Source organism: Sminthopsis crassicaudata, chromosome 3 (genome assembly GCF_048593235.1).
Source record: "Sminthopsis crassicaudata isolate SCR6 chromosome 3, ASM4859323v1, whole genome shotgun sequence".
NCBI lineage: Eukaryota > Metazoa > Chordata > Mammalia > Dasyuromorphia > Dasyuridae > Sminthopsis > Sminthopsis crassicaudata.
Genome location: NC_133619.1, coordinates 431,134,316 through 431,153,335, shown reverse-complemented (window position 1 = coordinate 431,153,335; position 19,020 = coordinate 431,134,316). Strand labels below are relative to the sequence as shown.

At 33.5% G+C, this 19,020-nt stretch overlaps 1 pseudogene; it reads left to right on the top strand.

The window, feature by feature from the left end:
- The first annotated feature begins 3,147 nt into the window (after positions 1-3,147).
- LOC141562210 (inhibitor of Bruton tyrosine kinase pseudogene) lies at positions 3,148-18,787 on the top strand (annotated as a pseudogene).
- Positions 18,788-19,020: the final 233 nt, after the last annotated feature.

Genomic DNA, 19,020 nt, shown 5'->3' with positions numbered 1-19,020 from the left:
TATATACTGATGATAAGTTAAATGAGCAGAACAAGATCATTGTACAAAGTAACAACAAGATTATATGAATATCAATTCTGATGGATGAAGCTCTTTTCAAAAATGAGATAACTCAGCCTGTTCCAATAATCTTGTAATGAAGAGAGCCATCTATACCCAGAGAGAGGACTGTGGGAACTGAATGTGGATTACAACATAGCATTTTCACTCTTTTTGTTGTTCTTTGCTTGCATTTGTTTTGAGCTCTTGTATGATCTGAGATTAATTAATATTTTTCTTGGAGGATTTGGATAAAGAACCTTTGGCTTACAATAATTTGGAACACAAATTTTGCAAGGATCATTGTTGAAAATTTATCCATGCATATTTTTTGAAAATGAAAATCTTTTTTTTTTCCTGAGGCAATTGGGGTTAAATGATTTGCCCAGGATCACACAGCTAGGAAGTGCTAAGTGAGGCCAGATTTGAATTTAGGTCCTCCTGACTTCAGGGCTGGTGTGCTATCCACTGTGCCACCTAGCTACTCTGAGAAATAAAAAGTTTTAATAAAAAATATTTGCCAGATGACATTGTTTTCAGAATACAGAAGGAGCTAAAAAGGACTTCAGTGATGGTCCTAATAAAGTCTGCCTTCACCTTGTAAATTTCAGTTAGAACAGAATCATCATCAGACTCCTTGTCACATGAGAAAAACCTAATAAGCATTCAAAATCTCTTCTTCAGTTGAAAGTTTCACTAGAGAGCGTTTGACTCCAACCTGAGTTATGTGATCAGTGGCTTCAGTATTGGGTGATGATTATTTGCTAAGAATATCATGAGACTATTCAGCCCATTTTTGCAGGATCATATCCTTATCCCTGATCAATATGACTATCAGAGTTGAGTAGTTGAATTGCACCATAGGTATTTGACTCATAAATAGCCTTCAGAGAATCATAAAAAAAATTTTGGATTATCACTATCAGTACAAAACTGAATTTCTTCTGTTTTCTTATGGAGCCAAGAATCTTTATGTTTGATAGAGTTCAACATTGCCTTCTTAGAGACCTATAAACTATCCTGCTGATAATCCCCGTGGAGTTCTCATTTTTCATTTCTGCATCATTTTTGTCAAACTAATCTTAATGTTTGTATTTTGTCCAGATGAGTAAATGTTGTACCCTATGCCAAATCTCTGAAAGCTACTCCCTCCTTTTCTTCTTTACTCTTGCCAACTATGTGTCAGCTCAGCTTTCCCTCCAAGTTAGCAACAAACCATTCATCCTGAGAGCAGCTCTCTAACCTGTTCACATTAAGTTTTCTGGTAGTCCTCTTGTGTTGAGGTCACTGTTTTTATCTTCCCTCATATTAGGGACGAAAAAGGAAGAAAATAAGCATTCATATAGGGCCTACAATATGCCAGGCATTGTTTCAAATGCTTTACAAATGTTATCTTATATGATCTTCATAAAAACCCTGTGAGACAGATGCTTTTATAATTTCCCTTTTAAAGTTAAGAAAACTGAGGCAAACCAAGGGTAAGTGTCTTGCCATGGGTCAAAGGGACTGAGGTTAATTTGAATTCAGGTCTTTGTGAATCCAGATCTAGGTCTCTATTCACTGCACTAACTATCTCTGCCTAATAAGTTGTGAGGGTGCAAATGTGATTCTATTGTAATTGATGATGAAAATATAGCATTATAGCCACTGTGAGAGCTTTGCTCCATTTCACTTTTATTTTTGCCCTTCTTCCATTTTTATCAATAAATGTTTCTAGGGTGATCTGCCCATTGAGTCTCATGCTCATATCTCTACAGCCACATTTCCTCTACTGCTAATTGCTATTTTGTGGAATGATATCACCTGATGAATGTTTTTGTGGGTGAGGAAGGAACAATTAGAAATAAACTGAAACAACCGATTGATTTAAGATCAGAACACAGTATTGACTAAACTGTACATTGTCACTTTATTAATTTAACTGAAATCAAGCTCTTTACTCAATTGAGAAAATTTTCAGGAAATCTTTGGTTCACACAGGCCATTTCGTAATTCTTATAACCTTTCTTTTAATTGATATTAATTTTGATCTTGTTTTAACTAGTTGATAAGTAGCAAACAGGCAACTGATTCTGAAATAACTCTCCCATCAGTAAACTTTCATTTCCAGATCTATAAAAATGTGATTTTTTTTTTGTTGTTATTGTTTAATACTCACCATGATATTTAGTACCTTTTGGCTATTCTTGAATAACATTGATGAAAAAATGGCACAAGAAGGCCACACAGTTTTGTTCTCTTTAATTTCTTAATTTCAAATTATTTTTCTGACATATACAAACATATGTTCACATATGTGTCACATATATACTCATGTATGATACATATATAATCAATTGAGTAGAACAGTGGATAAAACACTGGGCTTGAATCAGGAAGATTCATCTTCATATGTTTAAATCTATCTCCAGACACTTACTAACTAGTTTTGTGACCTTGAGAAAGTCACTTAACACTATTTACCTCTGGAATAGGATGTTAACTTATCTATAAATTAAGTTTTTGAAAATCAAGATTATGAAATAAAGGAACGGGAGAGAATAGAGACTTTCATACTCTAGGTCAAATAGACTGTTTTTTGACAAATTACTCAAATGATCCCTGAGCTGACATGACAGATAGTAATCAGATTATAACCATCTAGGCATTGGGAAAGAATTTTTCTTCTGCCCTAAAAAGATACTCAGTACTTGTATTCTGTTCCTCTTGAAAATAAGCCTCTGTGCTAATTGTATACTATTTCAAAGTCCGATTCTTTTTGTACAGCAAAACAACTGTTTGGACATGCATACATATATTGTATTTAATTTATACTTTAACATTTAACATGTATTGGTCAACCTGCCATGGGGGGGGGAAGGAGGGGAAAAATTAGAATAAAAGATTTGGCAATTGTCAATGCTGTAAAATTACCCATGCATATATCTGGTTAATAAAAACTATTAAAAAAATAAGCCTCTGTAAGGAGCCAACAGAAGCATGGGCAGCCATGTCTAAATATCTTATCCAATTTCCATTTTGTGTCTTTAATTGCTACCCTTTGATGATTTTAGTAAAAGTATAATTGCCTTTGTTTTAGTCTAAGTATTGACTATTATAGGAGACATTATGGTAAAACGGGTAAAAGCCCTAACTCTGGAGCCAGAGGAATTGAGTTCAAATTTCATCCCTGACACTTACTATGTAAGTGAATTTTTACCTAACTTATTTGATCTTATTAGCTCTTAGCTTCTTCATCTGTAAAATGAAGGTTTGCCAAGTATGGCAGAGCACGTCACTAATTTTCTGATACTGAAGATGGCTGAGACTAATGAATGACTTGAGCTCACGTTCTAAATTAAGACTAAAAGCTGATTAGGCATTCTCACTAAGTTCTGTACCAATATGGAGTGGATGTTGGTAATAGGAGCAGCTTAAGGAGAGATAGATTATGCCAAGTTTCTGTGGTAATTGACAATGGGATAGAGCCTATGAATGACTATAGAAAGAACTTTCAGCCTAACCAAAATATGGAGTCGTGGTGTCAAATAAATAAAAAATTAAATAAAGGAGTTGGACTAGACAGTCTCAGAATTCATCCTCAACTCTAAGTGGATGATTCTATAATCCTATGATCAACATAATCCTTTGAATTAGCAATCCAAAAACCTTCCAGATGAATTTAGAAGATTACAGATAATGTCATCTCACAAAATAACTCTAAGGAGTGGATAGGAAAATGTCTTTCAGTTTCCTTATCTCTAAAATGGGCATAATAATAACTAATATTTATATAATATTTTAAGATTTATAAAAAGTTTCTTTAAAATAACCCTGTTGGATTTGTAGCACAAATAATATTATTCCTATTTCACACTGGAGGCAACTGAGATTCAAAGGTTTTAATTTACCTGCCTATGTCCACATAGAAAATAAAAAAGATTTGAACTCAGTTTTTTTTTTTGGTAATTCCAAATCACACTGCCATACTGCCTAATGATGGGCAATGTAGACTCCTAGATGGAAGGCTTGCTTTGGAATCAGAGACTAAGGTTCCCATTTAACTTCTAACAGATTAGCTCTTTAATTAGCAGTTAGTCCCTTAACTTTTTAAGATTATAATTCATAGACAATTTGCCTGTGATAAGAGTTTCTACTCTGTCAGTTTTTAACACCAAAGAAATTATGTATAGATTTTCACTCCTCCCACCCACACAAAAACTGCTTGGTCTTCTATCTTACAGGACTATTGTGAAAGAAATGCTTTGTAAAACTCATGGCATTACATGAATAGGAGTAATTAAATGCCATCCAATATTTCATGGAACCTTCCTGTCTTTAGTTTAGTTTAGTTTTTGTTGTTGTTGTTGTTGTTGTTTTGGTTTTTTTGTTCCCCTCAAATCATCCCTTGAGAGACACACACTGACTCTTTTGAGCTCAAGAAGATTATCAAAGGAAGTTAGGAGGTGAAGAGGACCCAATAATGGACTAGTTGTTGTCTCATACATTTTACTGCTCATGGAATCATGTTGACTGTTCACTAGATATTGTTACCTTGACATTCTACTTCCTTTTATTGTCAGGTTCATGGTTCTCCACATCAGTTCTTTCCTTGTCACAAGTTACAATTTCTAGCAATGAGTTGAATGAGGTAACTTTTTTTTTCATTATGAAAAGTTTTAATTGCAACAATAAAGAAAAAAATTCCTGATGAATATGGATCCTATTTTTTTTATACTTTTAAGAGTTTTAGGACTTTAGTGCAGTTATGCTGGCTCCCTTATCAAATGCTGCATTACCAGCTATGGATACATATTTCTATTTTAACTACTTTCTCTAAGGGATTAAGAAGAGGAATGGAAAGTCTTTTTCTTCTCTGGTTGGAAAAGATAATATCAAGTTAAATACATTTTCTTTTCATTAATTTTTCATAATTTTCCTTTCTGTATTTGTACTTACATAAAAGCATACTCTGGTATAATCCCATGTTATTTTTCCTTTGTAGACTAAAAATAAGAAGCTTTTAAATTATGGAGCTCTAATTTTGAGACATGAATCCATTATTTGAGGCTATTCACTCTTTTTTGACTCATTCTAGGTGCTAATTGTCATGATAGCTAGATACTGTAAAATTTAACCCCAAAACATCAAGCATGAAGTAGATGTAATTCCTTTATCTCTTCACCACTGTATCATTAGTAGGGTGATTGATGAGGGCTTAAATACCTAGAATTACAAATTCACTGCTATTTAATGTAAAGTAAGTGATTTCAACACTTAGGTAAGTCTTGATTTGCAAGTTTGGGGAATCATGAAACTCTACACTTATTTTCACTTCTTACAAATATGAACCTAGAGAACACTCTTTCTTATACATGCCAATTTAATTCTCCTAAGGAAATATTTTATATTCCAAAATTGGCCAGATTATAAATGGTTCTTGTCATATTCTTACAGTATTCTGTTAGAGGTGTCAAACCTGTAGCCAAAGGGCAAGCAAAACTTCCAAGTGCTGATAAATGATTGTGTATTCGGGAAATGCTCAACAAAATAAATAAAAATTCAATGTTACATAGATAATATTAACTCATATTTTACTAAGTCTAGATGCCATAAGCCAGAATTAATTTGAATTTAATGACACTTATTTAGAGAATTAAAGATAACAATAAACCTTACATTTGATTTAAATATCATCTCACAGAGGCAGTATACCATAGTGATTAGAGAGATACACTCACTCAGAAAGACTTAAGGTTGAAGTATTCTCCAAAGGACTTGGTGGTGTCAATCACTTAATTTCTCTGTTGCCCAGCTAACTCTCTATAAGTTGCAAAACAGAAGCTGGTTTGCATTCATGTAGAGATTGCTTAACTTGGGAACTCCCCATATTGATAAAATAACAGATCTAGTAAAATAAAAATGTCATCTCTAGTGTGAAAAAAAGAGATTTAGTTATGAGATTTGCTCTATCCAGCAGTCTAACAGATTACATACTATTCTTTCTTCAGATCTTATTTTTTTAAAATAAAATTATCTTTCCCTTTCCCCAAGAATGAAACTAGAATATATTAGTTCAAATCTAGATGCAATGAACTAGAGGGACAACTATTGTAATTCCTTTATCATGAGAAAGAAGACAGTATTCTATCCTGAAGTGATCAATAAAGGAAAGTGCCTTCTAAAATATCTATTCCTGATAAACTAACCTAGTATTTATACCACTTTTGGGATTTCAGTCTATTCTTTTGGCAATTTATTTCACTATTTCTTTCTACATATCAATAACACCTTGATATTATCATGGTTGTGTTGCAGCCTGCTAGGTTCTGTCCTGGGGCAGAATTCCATTAGTCATAGAGCTTTACTGTTTTTACTGAAAAGATATAATTTTAGTCTGAGTGGCATTAAAGAGTTGTTTTTGTTTTTGTATACTTGGAGTCATCGAACTTGATAATATTGTATTAAGTTATGTTTTCCAATGCTCTACACTATTTCAAAGCAGGCACTTGAACTGTTATTGCTCCCATTCATGCTGTTGATGGAATAAAAGAAAATTTTGTTTTAAGTTAGGGCAATGTGTGAAAGCTGTATCTTAGAGTAGCATTGCTAAGAGAGAGAACTAGTCAAATAGCCAAAACTCAGACTGTCAGATTTAGGATTTGCTGACCCCAAGCCCAACACTATATCCATTATGTCAAACATCTGCTTCATAAAAAGTTTATCAAAAAAAGGAAGGAATTATCAAGAAAATTGATTCTATATTTCCAATATTAAGCCTAAAATATTAGAATTTTATTTTATTTTTATATTAATAATTCTTCAGAGGTACTGGCTAGGAAATAAGAGTAGTTAGTTGATCAGTAGAATAAGTTAGTTTCAGAAGACAAAGCAGTAATGACTATAATAATCTAGTGCTTGATAAACCCAGACTTCAGATTCTGGGACAAGTAGGATTACATCACTATAGCACACTGAGAATGTGCCAGCTGGGAAATTGGACTTCCAGGCAAGATGGCAGCAAGGACATACACAGCTGCTTGAGCTCTGCATTTTCTCTCAGAATTTACTTCATGACAAGCCTCGGAATTAATGCTTGACCAGAAAACCCCCCCACAAATAATCACCAACAGAAGATATCCTTGAAATTCACCAGAAAAGGTCTGTGTTTGATCAGGGGAGGGGAAAACAGACTGGGCACAGCCTGAGAGCAAGCATCCAGAGTGAGGCAGGCAGCTCACACTGCTCAGACCAGAGGGAGAAGGGTGCGATCTCTTCCGTTTCTGCAAAATGACCTTTAACCCAGTGTGGATATTCCTTCTTGGCAGCAAGTCAGGAGCAGCAGAGAAAGTGTAAACACTGGAGTTAAAGAATAAAACCTGGGAAAGCTAGTGTCTCTCAGGACCCGGCCACCCCCACCCCCATCCAGAGTGACTCAGCTTTCTTAGAGCCTCAGAGCACAAACACAGCACAGCCATCACTGTCCTGTTAGTGCCTCACTGCTGTCTCCTGCAGTCTGTAGAGAAAGCCGAGTAACACCGTCCAGTCCCATCCTCCTTCTCCGCCCCCAAACAGACCAATTGTTTCTCTTGTCAATTTGTTTCCTTCTATTCCCTCTATGACAAAAGGAACAAAAAATTTAAAAGGATTCAAACCATTGACAGCTTCTGTATGGAGAGAGAGAGCAGACTTCAAACACTGAGGAGACTAAAAGCAGATTGTCTCCAGAGGAATCCCCTAAGGGGGATATAATCTTCTCCTCAATACATAAGATTCTCATAGAGGAAATCAAAAAGGCTCTCACAAGAGAGCTAGAAGAGAAATGGGAAAAGGAAAGGGAAGCTTGGCAAGAGAGTCTGGAGAAGTCATCCAGAGTGGATAAAGAGATCAAATCATTGAAAAATAAAATTAGTGAGTTGGAAAAAGAAAACAGCTCTCTAAAAAATAAAATTGATGAAATGGAAAAAATTCTATAGAAGATAAAAACTCAATTGGAAAATTACAAAAAGATATAAAAAAGTGAGTGAAGAAAATACATCATTGAAAATTAGAATCAAACAAGTAGAAATGAATGACTCAAGAAGAAACCAAGAAGTAGTCAAGCAAAACCAGAAAAATGAAACAATTAAAAGAATGTAAAGTACCTTATTGGAAAGACAACAGACCTGGAAAACAGATCCAGGAGAGACAATTTGAGAATAATCGGAGTCCCTGAAAAATGTGAGGAAAAAAAGAGCCTGGACACTATTTTCCAGGAAATTATCAAAGAGAACTGCCCAGACGTTTTGGAAACAGAGGGTAAAATAGACATTGAAAAAATTCATCGATCACTTACTGAAAGGGACCCTAAAATCAAAATGCCAAGAAATACAGTGGCCAAGTCCAAGAACCATCAGACAAAGGAAAAAATATTGGAAGCTGCTAGAAAAAAGCAATTCAGATATGGAGGAGCCACAATAAGGATAACCCAGGATCTAGCAGCATCCACATTAAAGGAACAAAGGACCTGGAATATGATATTCCGAAAGGCTACGGAAATTGGTATACAGCCAAGAATAACTTACCCAGCAAAAATGAACATCATTTTCCAGGGAAGAAGATGGACATTTAACAAAATAAATGAATTCCATCTATTCTTGATGAAAAAACCAGATCTACAAAAAATGTTTGATCTTCAAATATAGAACTAAAGAGATTTCTATAAAGGTAAAAAGAAATCTTGAAAACTATATTTCTGCCATAAAGATATGTAAAAAACACATGTATAATTTGTCCTAGAAACAAGAGGTCGAAAGGAAATTATATCATAAAAAAAGGTAAAATGGTGCTACTACATCTCATGAAGAGGCAAAAGTAACCTATTATATCTGAGAGAAAGAAAGGAGGGAGATGAACATAGTGTGTATCAATAGACATATTTGATTTATGATAAAACTTCTTTCACTCCATTGAAAAGTTGGAGGGAAGGAGTAAGCTAAGGGGAAGGGAATACAGTAATTTCGAGGAAAAGGGGTAAAATAAGTGGAGGAACTTTAAGGTGGGGGAGGGATACTAAAAAGGGAGGGCTGTAAAAAACAAGTTGTGCTCACAAGTTTAATACTGGGGAGGTGGGTAAGAGTGAAGGAAAGGAGAAAAGCATAAGCAGGGGTTAACAGGATGGCAAGCAATATAGAATTAGTCATTCTAACCATAAATGTGAATGGGGTAAACTCCCCTATAAGGAGGAAGCAGTTAGCAGACTGGATTAAAAGCCAGAATCCTACTATATGTTGTTTACAGGAAACACACCTCAAACAGGGTGATACATTCAGAATAAAAGGAAAAGGGTGGAGCAGAAACTACTATGCTTCAGGTGAAGCCAAAAAAAACAGCAGTAACCATCCTCATCTCAGATCAAGCAAAAACAAAAAATTGATCTAATTAAAAGAGATAAGGAAGGGCATTACATCTTACTAAAGGGTAGCATAGATAATGAAGCAGTATCAATATTAAACATATACACACCAAGTGGTACAGAATCTATATTCTTAAAAGAGAAATTAAGAGAGCTGCAAGAAGAAATAGACAGCAAAACTATAATAGTGGTAGATCTCAGCCTTGCACTCTCAGAATTAGATAAATCAAACCACAAAATAAATAAGAAAGAAGTCAAAAAGGTAAATGGAATACTAGAAAAGTTTGATATGATAGATCTTTGGTGAAAGCTAAATGGAGACAGAAAGGAGTACACTTTCTTCTCAGCAGTTCATGGAACCTATACAAAAATTGATCATATTCTAGGACATAAAACCCTCAAAATCAAATGCAATAAGGCAGAAATAATAAATGCATCCTTTTTCAGACCACAATGCAATGAAAATTTCATTCAATAAAAAACCAGGGCAAAATAGACTAAAAATAATTGGAAACTAAATAATCCTATACTAAAGAATGATTGGGTAAAACAGCAAATCATAAACATAATTATTAACTTCACCCAAGAAAATTATAATAATGAGACATCATAGCAAAATGTATGGGATATAGCCAAAACAGTAATAAGGGCAAGTTTTGTGTCTCTAGAGGCCTACTTGCATAAAATAGAGAAAGAGAAGGTCAACGAATTGGGCTTACAACTTAAAATGCTAGAAATTAAAACCCCCCAGTCAAACATGAAATTTGAAATTCTAAAAACAAAAGGTGAGGTTAATAAAATTGAAAGTAATAAAAAATTATTGAATTAATAAAACTAAGAGTTGGTTCTATGAAAAAAAACAACAACAAAATAATCAAACCCTTAGTAAATCTTATTAAAAAAAGGAAAGAGGAAAAGCAAATTGTTAGTCTTAAAAATGAAAAGGGAGAACTCACCACTAATGAAGAGGAAATTAGAACAATAGTTAGGAGCTACTTTGCTCCACTTTATGCCAATAAATTTGATAACTTAAATAAAATGGAAGAATACCTTCAAATATATAGCTTGCCCAGATTAACAGTGGAAGAAGTAAATAGTTTAAAAAGTCCCATTTCAAAAAAAGAAATAGAACAAGCTATTAACAAACTCCCTAAGAAAAACTCCCCAGGACCAGATGGATTTACATGTGAATTCTGCCAAAAATTTAAAGAACAACTAACTCCAATGATATATAAACTATTTGAAAAAATAGAGATTCAAGGAGTCCTATCAAATTCCTTTTATGACACAGACATGGTAGTGATACCTAAACCAGGTAGGCTGAAAAAAGAGAAAGAAAATTATAGACCAATCTCCCTAATGAATATTGATGCTAAAATCTTAAATAAAATATTAGCAAGAAGACTACAGAAAATCATCCCCAGGATAATACACTATGACCAAATGGGATTTATACCAGGAATGAAGGGTTGGTTTAATATTAGGAAAACTATTAGCATAATTGCATAATTGACTATATCAATAACCAAATTAAAAAAAACATATGATCATATCAATAGATGCAGAAAAAGCATTTGATAAAATCCAACATCCATTCCTACTAAAAACGCTTGAGAGTATAGGAATAAACAGTCAATTCCTTAAAATAATCAGGAGCATATATTTAAAACCATCAGTAAACATCATATGTAATGGTGATAAACTGGAACCTTTCTCAGTAAGATCAGGAGTGCAACAAAGTTGCTCACTACTACCATTACTATTCAATATTGTACTAGAAACACTAGCCTCGGCAATAAGATCCAAGAAAGAGATTCAAGGAATTAGAGTAGGTAATGAGGAAATCAAACTATCACTCTTTGCAGATGACATGATGGTATACTTAAAGAACCCCAAAGACTCTGCTTAAAAGCTATTAGAAATAATTCAGAACTTTAGCAAAGTTGCAGGATACAAAATAAATCCACATAAATCCTCAGCATTTTTATACTTTACCAACACAATCCAACAGCAAGACATACAAAGAGAAATTCCATTCAAAATAACGGTCGATAGTATAAAATATTTGAGAATATATCTACCAGGAATTATATGAGCAAAAGTACAAAACACTTGCCACAAAAATAAAATTAGATTTAAATAATTGGAAAGATGTTAAGTGCTCTTGGATAGTCCGAGCGAATATAATCAAGATGACAATACTCCATAAACTAATGTATTTATTTAGTGCTATACCAATCAGACTCCCAAAAAACTATTTTAATGACCTAGAAAAAATAACAACAGAATTCATATAGAAGAACAAAAGATTGATAATTTCAAGGGAAGTAATGAAAAAAAAATCAAATTAAGGTGGCCTAGCTATACCTGATCTAGAACTATATTATAAAGCAGCAGTCACCAAAACCATTTGGTATTATCTAAGAAATAGACTAGTTGATCAGGGGAATAGGTTAGGTTTACAGGGCAAGATAATGAATAAAAATAGCAATGTAGTGTTTGACAAACCCAAAGATCCCAACTTTTGGGATAAGAATTCATTATTTGACAAAAACTGCTGGGAAAACTGGAAATTAGTATGGTAGAAACTAGGCATGGACCCACACTTAACACCATATACTAAAATAAGATCAAAATGGGTCTATGATTTAGGCATAAAGAATAAGATCATAAATAAATTAGAGGAACAGAGGATAGTTTCCCTCTCATACTTGTGGAGGGAGGAATTTGTGACCAAAAGAGAACTAGAGATCATTATTGATCACAAAATAGAAAATTTTGATTACATCAAATTAAAAAGCTTTTGTACAAACAAAATTAATGCAAACAAGATTAGAAGGGAAGTAACAAATTGCAAAAATATTTTTATAGTTAAAGGTTCTGATAAAGGCCTCATCTCCAAAATATATAGAGAATTGACTCAGCAGAACATAATATAATCTTTCATGTGAATAATGGATATTTAATAAATAGAATAATTTTAAGGATTTTTGAGGAAAAGAGCAGAGTTGAATAAAAATCTTACACTAAAATATTTTTATTATAGCTTTTTATATACATAACATATACATGGGTAATTTTTCAAGCCATTCTCCAATTGATAAATGGTCAAAGGATATGAACTGACAATTTTCAGATGATGAAATTGAAACTATTTCCATTAATATGAAAGAGTGTTCCAAATCACTATTGATCTAAGAAATGCAAATTAAGACAACTCTGAGATACCACTATACACCTGTCAGATTGACTAAGATGACAGGAACAAATAATGATGAATGTTGGAGGGGATGTGGAAAAACTGGGACACTGATGCATTGTTGGTGGAGTTGTGAAAGAATCCAACCATTCTGGAGAGCAATCTGCAATTATGCCCCCAAAGTTATCAAACTGTGCATACTTTTTAATCCGGCAGTGCTACTACTATTAGGCTTATATCCCAAGGAAATACTAAAGAAGGGAAAGGGGCCTGTATGTGCCAAAATGTTTGTGGCAGCCCTTTTTGTAGTGGCTAGAAACTGGAAAATGAATGGATGCCCATCAATTGGAGAATGGTTGACTAAATTATGGTATATGAAGGTTATGGAATATTATTGCTCTGTAAGAAATGACCAACAGGATGAATACAGAGAGGCTTGAAAAAATTTACATAAACTGATGCTGAGTGAAATGAGTAGAACTAGGAGATCATTATACACTTCAACAATGATACTGTATGAGGATGTATTCTGATGGAAGTGGAAATCTTCAACATAGAGAAGAGCTAATCCAATCCAATTGATCAGTGATGGACAGAATCAGTTACACCCAGAAAAGGAGCACTGGGAAATGAGTGTAAACTGTTAGCATTTTTTATTTTTCTCCTCAGGTTATTTTTACCTTCCTAATCCAATTCTTCCTTTGCAACAACAACAACAAGAACAACAACAACAAACACAACCACAAAATTCAGTTCTGCACATATATATTATACCTAGGACATACTATAACATATTTAATATGTATGGGAATTCCTGCCATCTAGGGAAGGGGGTGGAGAGAAGGAGGGGAAAAATTCAGAATAGAAGGGAGTACAAGGGATAATTATAAAATTAATAAAAACAAAAGAGAATGTACCAACTGTAGAACCATCTCCATATCACACAGCACAAGTACTAAGTATTTTCACCTTGCTATTGTTATATAAATGCATCTCTTTACTGTAAGTAAACCTTGCTTCAAGTAGAACACATGTGGTCAACCCCCTCCTTGACTTCTCAGGTTGAGAACCCTTAGAAGAGATGGAAAGCCAAACCAGACATTGTCAGCAGGTTCCCTCTAGGCTTACCCAGAGCTCCCCCAGTATCTGTCACCCTCTACATTTACTGAAGAAAAGAACTCCTTGAAGAGTAAAATTCATCAAATGAAAAAAGGAGTACAAATGTCACTGAAGAAAATAATTCCTTAAGTTTATAAATGGGCAACTGAAAGCAAATGACTTCTTGAGATATCAAAAAAAACAAAAAAAACAAAGTAAAACATGAGAAAATAGAAAGTGCTGTGAAATATCTGAAAACCATGATCAGAGAAAGGGCATAGGCATCATATTTCAAGAAATTATCAAGGAAAACAATTCCAATATTTTGGAACCAAAGGGCAAAGTAGACATTGAAAAAACCCATCATTTAACAATTGAAAGAGATGGCTAAAGGAAAATTTCCAGGAATATGATAGCTCCCAGGTCAAAGTGAAATTATTTTATGTATCCAGAAAGACACAATTCAAATACTGTGGAGCCATATTCAGGATCACACAAGATTTTGCAGTTTTTATATTAAAAGAATTAGAGATCTTGGGAATATGACATTTTGGAAGGTAAAGGTGCTAGGATTGAAATCAAGAAAAATCTCAGCAGAACATAATATAATCTTTCATGTGAATAATGGCTATTTAATAAAATAGAATAATTTCAAGAATTTTTGAGGAAAAGAGCAGAGTTGAATAGAAAATCTTACACTAAAATATTTTTTATTTTATTTTTTATTATAGCTTTTTATATACAAAACATATACATGGGTAATTTTTCAACATTGACCCTTGCAAAAACTTCTGTTCCAACTTTTACCCTCCTTTCCTTCTCTCCTCCCCTAGAAGGCAGATAGTCCCATACATGTTAAATGTGTTAAAGTATATGTTAAATACAATATATGTATACATATTTATGCAGTTATCTTGTTGCACAGGAAAGATCTGATTTAGAAAGAAGGTAAAAATAATCTGAGAAGAAAAAAACAAAAATGCACACAAATAGTAACAGAAAGAGTGGAAATGTTGTATTATGGTCCATACTCATTTCCCAGTGTTCTTTCTCTGGGTGTAGCTTGTTGGATCCATTTACAACTTCACCAACAATGCATCAGTGTCTTAGTTTTCCCACAACCCCTCCAACATTCATCATTATCTTTTCCTATCATCTTAGCCAATCTGACAGGTGTGTAGTGGTATCTCAGAGTTGTCTTAATTTGCATATTTTTCTGAACAATAGTGATTTGAAAAATCCTTTCATATGAGTAGAAATAATTTCAATTTCATCTGAAAATTTTCTGTTCATATCCTTTGACCATTTATCAATTGGAGAATGGCTTGATTTTTTATAAATTACAGCCAATTCTCTATATATTTTGGAGATGAAGCCTTTTTCAGAATCTTTACGTGTAAAAATATTTTCCCAGTTTATTGCTTCCCTTCTAATTTTGTCTGGATTAGGTTTATTTGTACAAAAGCTTTTCAACTTAAAATAATTGAAATTTTTTATTTTGTGATCAATAATGACCTTTAGTTCTTCTTTGGTCACACATTCCTTCCTTCTCTATAGGTCTGAGAGGTAAATGATCCCATGTTCTTTTAATTTATTTATAATCTCATTTTTGATGCCTAGATCATGAACCCGTTTTGATCTTATCTAGGTTAAGTATTAACCTAATATTAAGTATGGCTCAATATCTAGTTTCTGCCATATTAATTTCCAATTTTCCCAGCAATTTTTGTCAAATAATGAATTCTTATCCCAATGGCTAGGGTCTATGGGTTTGTCAAACTTTAGATTGCTATAGTTATTGACTATTTTTTCCTGTGAATCTAACCTATTCCAATGATCAACTAGTCTGTTTCTTAGCCAATACCAAATAGCTGCTGACCGCTGCTCTATAATCTAGTTTAAATAAGGTGCACCGAGGCCACCTTCATTTGATTTTTTTTTTCATTAGTTCCCTTGAAATTCTTGATCTTTAGTTCTTCCAGATGAATTTTGTTGTTATTTTTTCTAGGTCATTAAAACAGTGTTTTGGAGTCTTATTGGTATAGCACTAAAAATTAGCTTAGTTTAGGTAGTATTGTCATCTTTATTATATTTGCTTGACCTATCCAGGGACATTTAATATTTTTTTGAATTGTTTAGATCTGGCTTTATTTGAGTGGAAAGTGTTATGTAGTTTTGCGAATATAGTTCATGAATTTCCCTTGGCAGATCGATTCCCAAATATTTTATACTATCAACAGTTTAAATGGAATTTCTCTTTGTATCTCTTTCTGTTGGATTTTGTTAGTGATATATATTGATGATTTTTGTGGATTCATTTTGTATCCTTCAACTTTACTAAAGTCATGGATTATTTCTAATAACTTTTTAGGAGAATCTCTGGGGTTTTCTAACTATAACATCATATAATTTGCAAAGACTGATAATTTTGTTTCCTCATTATCTATGATAATTCCTTTAATTTCTTTTTTTTTTATCTCTTATTGCCAAAGCTAGCTTTTGTAATACAATGTTGAATAGTAATGATGAAAATGGGCAACCTTGTTTTACTGTTGATTTTACTGGGAGGGTTTCCCATATATCACCATTACATATGATGCTTACTGATGGCCTTAAATAGATGCTATTTGACTATTTTAAGGAAAAGTCCATTTATTCCTATCTTTTCTAGTGTTTTTAATAGGAATGAGTGTTGGCAACTGTCAGATTGGCTAAGATGACAGAAAGTCTATATAGCATTGGAGTTAATTGTTCTTTAAATGTTTAGTAGAATTCTCATGCAATTCCATTTGGTCCTGGAGATATTTTTAGGGAGTTGATTAATAGCTTGTTGTATTTATTTTTCTAAAATGGGACTTTTTAAGCAATTTACTTCTTCCTCAGTTAATCTTGGCAACCTATATTTTTGAATGTATTAATTTCATTTAAGTTATCAAATTCATTGGCATAAAGTTGGGCAAAGTAACTCCTGATTATAGCTCTAATTCTCCTCTTCATTAGTGGAAATTTCTCTCTTTTCATTCTTAAGACTAACAATTTTATTTTCCTCTTTCCTTTTTCTAATCAAATTTACCAAGGATTTATTTATTTTGTTGGTTTTTTCATAAAAGCAACTCTTAGTTTCATTTATTAATTCAATAATTTATTTACTTTCAATTTCATTTCTCTTTCCTTTTACTTTTAAAATTTCAAGTTTTGTGTTTGGGATTTTTAAATTTGCTCTTTTTCTAGCTTTTTAGTCTTAAGCCTAATTCATCAATTTTATGCAGGTAGGCCTCCAGAGATATAAAATTTTCCCTTATTACTACTTTGGCTGCATTCCACACATTTTGGTATGACATCTCATTATTGTCATTATCTATGTAATTTCCTTCCTTATCTCTTTTAATCATATCAGTTTATGCTTTTGCTTTATCTGAGATCAGGATGGCTACCCCTGCTTTTTTGACTTCACCTGAAGCATAGTAGATTCTGCTCCAGCCTTTTACTTTTATTCTGTATATATCACACTGATTCAAGTATGTTTCCTGTAAGCAATATATTGTAGGATTCTGCCTCTGCTTTATGGGGGAGCTTACCCCATTCACATTTATGGTTAAAACTTGTATTTCTTGCCAAGTTATTATCCCCATATTATGCTTTTCTCTTTCCTTTCCCTTTACTCCCCTTCCCAGGATTAGACTTAGGAGCAGCACTTGCCTCACGCAGCTCTCCCTCTTTAGAATCCCTCCCTCTCCCTTGAAGTTCCTTATTCTTACTATTTCTGAATTCCCTTCAATTTACCCTAACCCTTCCCTTGTCCATTTTCCCCTCACAATTTTCAATGAGGTTTGAGAAGTTTCTACGTAAACCAAATATGCCTAATATTTTCTCTTTGAGCTAAATATGATGAGAATTAAGATTCACACTATATTCATCCTCCTTTCTTCATTCCCTCAGATATAATAGGTTTCCTCTGCCACTTCATGAGATGTAGTTTCCCTCTTTTTACCTTCACTTTTTTCCTTTTTCCTGGTACAATTTCCTTTCCACCTCTAATTCCTTTTTTGTATTATAACAGTAAAACCAAATTATACATAAACTCTTTATATATACCCATAGCAGAAATGCAGTAGCTATGCTGGAATAGGTATTCCTAGAGACTTCCAGTCTCCTGATTTCACAATAGGAATTCATCCAGATAAGACTGAGGTGATGAAAATTAAAACCTATGTTAATGGTGAATGCTAGTGAATATGTAAAACCATATGAATAATTATCAGAACTTAAAATGTCTGTTGCACAGTCCATTCCCTGTAATCAAATCAACTGTGCAAGCTCTTCTGAGTTGCCAGTTCTTTTAACCTGTTCAGCCCTTCTGCCATGGATCTTAGAACTATCATGGAAATTGAAGAAAATATGCAAAAGTGTGGAACTACACCAAAGACAAATTCAAGCAAAACCACTTCTGATGGGATTAAACTTTCTCAAAAGCAAAGAAAAATGATTGCCATGGCTGCCAAGGAGAACAACCCAGGAATGAATAGTGTGGAAACTACAGTCATGACCACTCCTATATCTGCAAAAGCCACAAAACCAGGAAATGCTTGGACATCTTCTCTCAATTCTGCTTCATCCAAGTCATTCCGGGATCTTTTACTGGAAGAAAAAAAAAATCTTTTACAAATCACACTGCAACAAATCATGTCAAAAAAGTTTGCTTTAAAGGAATTGAAGATTCTCAAGCTTTAAAATCTGTAAGATATTCAACACAAAATAACTCAGGACCTGAAGGTCACCATACTTCATATTTGCCACTGATAGAGAGTTCCAATCCTTGGCTGTCCTCATCACTGACTGCCCCTCCTGTGAATGCTCCTGTTACTTTTGCAACTATTGTGGAGGAAGAGTTACAGCAAGAGGCAGCTCTTAACAGAATTCAAGAAAAGTCATTGGCTCTGATCCAGGTTGAGGAATGTGCAATACAAGACTTGTTGATCCACTATGAGGCATATGGCAATCCTGATGAGTTTGCCATTGTTGAAAGGGCACCTCAGGGACCTATTGTTGTAGCTATGTGAAACAAGCATGGTTACTAATCTACTATAGATTAAATATATCTACTTCATATTCTTAATCTTTATAGTAGAAAATAGTCTGAGGGAAAGAATTTTCACAACATCAACAGCTCATTCTGGAATAAAAGAAGACTTTCATTTGTCCATAGCAGTGATTTTAAGTATAATGTGTAATCAAAAGGAGATTTAAGAATTATGTTTTTAGTAATTTAAAAAATTATGATAAACATTTAACCACATTAAGTTTAAGTAGA